We start from the raw sequence: 7,575 nt of genomic DNA on the forward strand, positions 1-7,575 counted from the left end.
TGAGAGTAGTACGCTCCCATTTCATTCTTAAAGGAGAAGCACACGTTTAACCAAACCTCAAGGATTAGTCAGTTGTTTTTTACATGGCGAAATAATACAAACAAATTAAAGAGCCACAGCACAATAACAACGTTTACAATGCAATGCTTGCTATGGGGTTACAAACCTATGTTCCTGAAAGGACTAATTGATTGTCATGTGCAGACAATGAACAGTGCCACAATGTTGCTAAGGCCCAATCAATCATTCAAATTGTATTTGTCACATGCTTCATCAACAACAGGTGTAGACTAATGAAATAATAGAAAAATAATAACATGAGGAATAAATACACAATGAGTAACAATATACACTGGATACCAGATGTGCAGGGGGTAATTGAGGTAGATATAGCCTGGACTCTGGTGTAGACAGAGTAAATGTAAATCCAGGACACTCAAACTAGTATGGTATGTATTCATTTGTGGATGTCCATCATCCATTTTGAATAACATTTTTACACATTTGCTCAATGTATGATATGTTAGGAATTCCAATTTGTTGTGGCTAACACTAACGTTAGCTAAGGGGCTGACATTAGCAGGGGTTAAGGTTAGGAGTTGGGGTAAAGAGTTAAGGTTAGCTAAAATGCTAAGTTGTTGCAAAGTAGCTAAAAGTATTAAGTAGTTTAATTAGTGTAAAGGATGGTTTTGTTCTCTTTTAACATAAATATATGCCTTATAGAAGTAGGACATGTTAATCACAAAACATAGTGTGACTGCAGAAAAGCTGTTGTTAATCTAGGCGCACAGGTGTCAAACTCATTCCACGGAGGGCCGAGTGTCTGCGGGTTTTCGCTCCACCCTTGTACTTGATTGATGAATTAACATCACTAATTAGTTAGGAACTCCCCACACCTGGTTGTCTAGGGCTTTATTGAAAGGAAAGACCAAAAACCTGCAGACACAAGGCCCTCCGTGGAATGAGTTTGACACCCCTGAGTGTCGACTGTGCAAACCACAAGGTTGAGACAAGATAGAAAAATGCTGAATAACAAGAAAACAGGAACGGAGGAATGAGTAGAAACCAACAAACCAGCTCAATCTTCACAAGCACCATTCCGGTCATTTCAATCCTGAGTGCTGTGTCTGGGCACCATCGATAGGCTAGCAAGTTTAAACCACGCTAAGCCTCTGTGACAGGCCAACTCTAAAGTTGGAACTAACTCTGGAACAGTATAAAAGAAGATGTCTGTACTATTTCAGTCAGTTCTCTGCTTTACCCTGCGTGGTGATACAGTGAACCCGTATATACGAAAATTGCATTTACCATTTATCACTTGTGTTAAATAAAGATAATTATAGTATAATCAGTGACTCAATCACATTATATCCTGATACCAGATTTGATTGACGCAACCTTTGACATGGTGACCCCGACGACGTGATCTGGTTGAAAGGACTTCGCTGGACATTGGCGTGCCAGCAAATTGACCATTACTGTTGTCGAACGGAGTTTCTCACAAAAAAGACCGGTCAAAAAAAAAAAAAGTAAGCAGATACCTATTGTGAAAAACTAAAGTTCTGCATATTGGCATTATCCAAATGTAGTTTTGTGAGATACCTGTTTGATGTAAGTAACCAAATTGTATTAGTTTATATTGGTAAAAAATCATAAGGAATACATAGTTGCAATTACACTTAAAATTTCCTTGCCAGTTGCAATTTTGACTGGCCAGGTATTCTATGATATAACGAACAAATGTGATGTACTGGGTGAGATGCCAAGCGTGTATGAATAAGGGTGAGATGCCCAATGGGCTATATGTCCAAAAGCATGAGTGAGGGTGGGGATTAATACAACAGTGAATGAAGTGTATTAAGGTGAGATGCCGAGTTCGTATGGTGTAAATTGAAGCTTACTGGTGTGAATGAAGATTTAGAGACGCTCAAATCGTATGAAAGAATTACACTTAAAATTTCAGTAGGAGCTGTTATCAGTTTGAATGAGGTCAGGGACCTTCAGATGAGATGTCTGCGTTGTATTAACTGAAACTGCCAAGTGACTGCGGTACATTAGATATTTCAGTTGGAGCTGGTATCGGTGAGAATGATTTTTAAACGGTCGCGGACCGACGGATGAGATGTCCGTAACAGAGTTATATCATTGAATATTGAGGTGTACATGAAATACGAGAAAAGTGAAAAGAAAAGCCATATTCCTGATCCACCTTGAGCCCCCGAGAAGGCTAAAGAGGGCAACCTGACCCATAGTTTAGACGATGAGGATTTTGTATTAACCAAGCATGAAGGATCACTTAATCTGTATAAGCAGGGAATACATTGAGATATTTGTGGAACCAGGAGAATTGAGCCAAAATGTTTGGTTTTAACACCTGTATATAGGAGGGTGCCAGTGTACCTGTGTAATGGGCATGGGTGTGCTTATTGGGATTACATGATTACAAATACGGGTCCTTATTGGGAATGTAGGAGGGGTTACCCTCTTTAGCCTTCTCGGGGGCTCAAGGTTTGTCGGGTACCCGTACAGCATAGGGGACCCGACAAAAGTAGACAGGTTTTCCATTATCTGGGGAAGGGGTGAGGGGCAGTCTGATGTTTGTAAAGGTGATGAAATCCTACTAACCATCAAGTCTATTAAGCTCTCCGATGCAGGTACCTATACCCTGGGATTGGAAAGAAACGGGGCGGATACGATGGGAATGTTAACCATAAACGTGCTGCCAAAACCGCCACCAGCTCCCACTGGACAGGGACAGTAGAACTGCTCCACCACTCCAGGTCCAACTCTAAATCCACCAACTAAAATATTGAACCTGGTGCAGGTAATAAATGTTAAGGATATCACAGACAGTGACCAATTAGGCACTGAAACTGGTTATGAGGGGAGGGAAAATATGTGGTTAGACCACATGAGGTATACAGCTAAAACACTCAACAGAAAAGACTGTAATCTGTGGGCATGCTAGACCTGTTCTGGCAACACACCCTTTTGCTCTAGGCACAAATTCCAGGCACTAAACCGGAATGATGGCCTGTGGTACTTATTGCCCATTATTGGGCCAGCCATTGTTGATGCTAAACAAACTGCCTGGATCAATTATATCTATTACAATCAGCAACGTTTTGTTAATTACACCCACACTGCACACGCACAGGTATGGCTGAACAATTGGAGGCTACCTCTAGAACTGCCAGGCAGAATAGGCTGGCTTTGGACATGCTCCTTGCCAGTCAGGGAGGGGTCTGTAAAATGTTTGGGGAACAATGCTGTACTTTCATCCCTAATAACACCAGCCCTGATGGGAGAATTTCAAAAGCTCCAAGTAGTCTAGATAAACTATCTGTGGAAATGAAGGGCTTTGCTGGAGTGGAGGAGGGGGGACTGTTCTCCTGGCTGGGTGGCTGGTTCGGTAAGTATACTGCATGGATGGTTACTGGATTTCTGACTCTCATTGTTGTATTCCTTATGCTGATGTGCTGTGCTGCTTGCATCGTAGCCTGTTTGAAGAAATCTATTACAGATGTGGAGCGGGCTTCAGGTATGATGCCATTGCTTGAGACTCCGGAAGGAGACGCTGACACTGAGTCTAACTTCCGGAGAAAAATGGGGCTGACTGAGGATGATCCTTGGTTCGCTGTGGGTGAGGTTATGGAATGAAAAAGTTGATAATTAGTAGCTTAATGTAACTAACATACTTGTAAGAACTTGTCCTCCCTTATGTGAAGGTTTAAAGATCCTGGGTGGCAAGGAGCCCACCTGGTACAAGATAGGTGTAGTAGGGAGGACCAGATGGTTTTAATGTTTTCTACAAATATACTCTGTGTGTTTTCTAATATCAATAATGTTGTTTTTGGTGAGTGACACCCTTGCGGGTGACAAAAGGGGGAATCATAAAAACACCAATAAAAAAGAGCTGTGTTCTGAATGGTCTTTAAGGGTTTAAAGTTCTCGGGTTTAACTACAACCTGGTAGGTGTGTCTCGATCATTGAATGTGATGGTATCTTTTTCTTAGTATTTACACCCGCGAGGGGTGTAAAAAGGGGGATTGTAAAGGATGGTTTTGTTCTCTTTTAACATAAATATATGCCTTATAGAAGTAGGACATGTTAATCACAAAACATAGTGTGACTGCAGAAAAGCTGTTGTTAATCTAGGGTGTCGACTGTGCAAACCACAAGGTTGAGACAAGATGGAAAAAGGCTGAATAACAAGAAAACAGGAACGGAGGAATGAGTAGAAACCAACAAACCAGCTCAATCTTCACAAACACCATTCCAGTCATTTCAATCCTGAGTGCTGTGTCTGGGCACCACCGATAGGCTAGCAAGTTTAAACCACGCTAAGCCTCTGTGACAGGCCAACTCTAAAGTTGGAACTAACTCTGGAACAGTATAAAAGAAGATGTCTGCACTATTTCAGTCAGTTCTCTGCTTTACCCTGCGTGGTGATACAGTGAACCCGTATATACGAAAATTGCGTTTACCATTTATCACTTGTGTTAAATAAAGATAATTATAGTATAATCAGTGACTGAATCACATATCCTGATACCAGATTTGATTGACGCAACCTTTGACATTAGCTAACATGCTAAAGTTGTCAAACACGCAGCCTTTAGGTTGCTAGACGTTTGGTCCTAGATGTATAGAAGCCCACGTACTGAACGATGAAATGCAACCATAACTCGTCCCAAGGCTTGTCCTCTGATTTAGAAAAAAAAGTGAACACTTGGTCAATTCATGTACAAATTAATTTAATTAATCTTGCTCTCGTACAGTATGTAATTCCTTAAGCAATATAGACATACTGTATCATAAAATCAAGTGTCATTTGCATGTAATCCATTTGCTCCTAAAAAAAAAAAATACTAGAAAACACCATTGCCTATTTTAGATACAAATGTGGCCAACATACAGTATAACTTACAAAAGTTAACAGAATCATACCTAGCACAGGAGGCTGCTGAGGGGAGAACAGCTCATAATGGCTCGAATAGAATTACATTTTTAATACCATTTCATGAATTCCGTTCCAGCCATTACGAAGAGCCCGTCCTCCCCAATTAAGATACCACCGGCCGCCTGTATTACCTAGCCTACACACACAGTATTAAAGACCCAGTACAGTCACACTGAACAAACACAGAAACACAACATGTAAAGTGTTGTTCTCATGTTTCATGATGAAGTAAAAGTTCCCAGCAATTTACCATGAGCAGAAAAAGCTTCTCTAAAATCAAATCAGGTCAAATTTGATTGTTCACATACACATGTTTAGCAGATATTATTGTGGGTGTAGCGAAATACTTGTTTCTAGCTCCAACAGTAATATCTAACAAGTTCACAATACACAGAAATCTAAGGAATGGAATTAAGAATATATAAATATGGGTGAGCATAGACTAAAATACAGTAGAATAGAATACAGTATATACTAATGAGATGAGTAATGCAAAATATGTAAACATTAAAGTGACTAGTGTTCCATTTATTAAAGTGGCCACTGATTGAGTCTTTTTTATATATATATATATATATATATACACACACACATACACACACACACACAGCAGCAGCCTCTGATGGCTATTTAAGTCTGATGGTCTTAAGATTGAAAAACAGCATCTGTCTCAGCTTTGATGCCCCAATACCGACCTCGTCTTCTGGATGATAGCGGGGTGAACAGGGAGTGGTTTGGGTGGTTGGTGTCCTTGATCTTTTTGGCCTTCCTGTGACATCGGGTGCTGTAGTTGTCGTGGAGGGCAGGTAGTGATGGGTACGCCGAGGAAAATAAAGCTTTCCAACTTCTCCACTGCAGTCCTGTCGATGTGGATAGGGGGGTGCTCCCTCTGCTGTTTCCTGAAGTCCACAATCATCTCCTTCGTTTTGTTGACATTGAGCGAGAGGTTATTTTCCTAGTACCACACTCCCAGAGCCCTAACCACCTCCCTGTAGGCCGTCTCGTCGTTGTTAGTAATCAAGCCTACTACTGTTGTCGTCTGCAAGCTTGATGTTTAAGTTGGAGTCATGCGTGGCCACGCAGTTATGGGTGAACAGAGAGTACAGGAGGGGGCTGAGCATGCACCCTTGTGTTGAGGATTAGCGAAGCGGAGATGTTGTTTTCTACCTTCACCACCTGGGGGGCGGCCCGTCAGGAAGTCCAGAAACCAGTTGCACAGGGTGGGGTTCAGACCCAGGGCCTCAAGCCTACTAATGAAGAGCTTGGAGGGTACTATGGTGTTGAATGCTGAGCTGTAGTCAATGAATAGCATTCTCACATAGGTGTTCCTTTTGTCCAGGTGGGAAAGGGCAGTGTTGAGTGCAATAGAGATTGCATCATCTGTGGCTCTGTTGGGGCATTAGGCAAATTGGAGTGGGTCTAGGGTTTCTGGGCTAATGGTGTTGATGTGAGCCATGACTAGCCTTTCAAAGCACTTCATGGCTACCGACGTGAGTGCTACGGTTCGGTAGTCATTTAGGCAGGTTACCTTAGTGTTCTTGGGGACAGGGACTATGGTGGTCTGCTTGAAACATGTTGGTATTACAGACTCAGTTAGGGACAGGTTGAAAACGTCAGTGAAGACACTTGCAGGTTGGTCAGCGCATGCGTCCTGGTAATCCGTCTGGCCCTGCGGCCTTGTGAATGTTGACCTGTTCAAAGGTCTTACTCGTCGCTACAGAGAGCATGATCACACAGTCGTCCAGAACGGCTGGTGCTCGCAAGCATGTTTCAGTGTTACTTATTTCGAAGTGAGCATAGAATTAAATTAGCTCGTCTGGTAAGTTTGTGTCACTGGGCAGCTCGCAGCTGTGCTTCCCTTTGTAGTCTAATAGTTTGCAAGCCCTGCCACATCTGATGAGCATCGGAGCCGGTGTAGTACGATTCAATCTTAGTCCTGTATTGACGCTTTGCCTGTTTGATGGTTCGTCGGAGGGCATAGCAAGATTTCTTATAGGCTTCCAGGTTAGTCCCGCTCCTTGAAAGCGGCAGCTCTACCCTTTAGCTCAGTGCGGATGTTGCCTGTAATCTATGGCTTCTGGTTGAGGTATATATGTACGGTCACTGGGGACGACATAATCGATAGTTGAGTCAAGCCCCGTCTTCCTGATCATCGTCTGCCTGGGGCGCTGTGCTGTAGGCAGTAAACTGACACCTGCCTTCTCTGTAACCTAAACCAAGTATACATCAGTCTCTCTCTTATCTTAGTGGACCTTGCTCACTAGCTTTGCATTTGTTTAGTCCAAGTTTACCTGTGAATGCAAGCCTGGAAAAAGAATACAGCATATTGTTGATTTGACACATGATTTTGTTTGTGATATTGCAGTGTTGTAATCCAACACATCATGATCTGTCTTCATTAGTTTCAGCCAGTGTGCTATCGAAAGTGTAAGAGGAAATGTTCTAGCAGGATTTAAAATTAGCTGTGTCAACAAACGCATGAAATGTCAATACACTACTGCTGCCATAACAGTGCACAAGATAATACATGACACTGTAGGCTTGAAACACCAAAGTTCAAGCAAAATAATTTAGGAAATTCCTACGTTTACAGCATCACAAGTTGGAAAGTT

The sequence above is a fragment of the Salvelinus fontinalis genome, chromosome 13 (assembly GCF_029448725.1).
Source record: "Salvelinus fontinalis isolate EN_2023a chromosome 13, ASM2944872v1, whole genome shotgun sequence".
Classification (NCBI taxonomy): Eukaryota; Metazoa; Chordata; class Actinopteri; order Salmoniformes; family Salmonidae; genus Salvelinus; species Salvelinus fontinalis.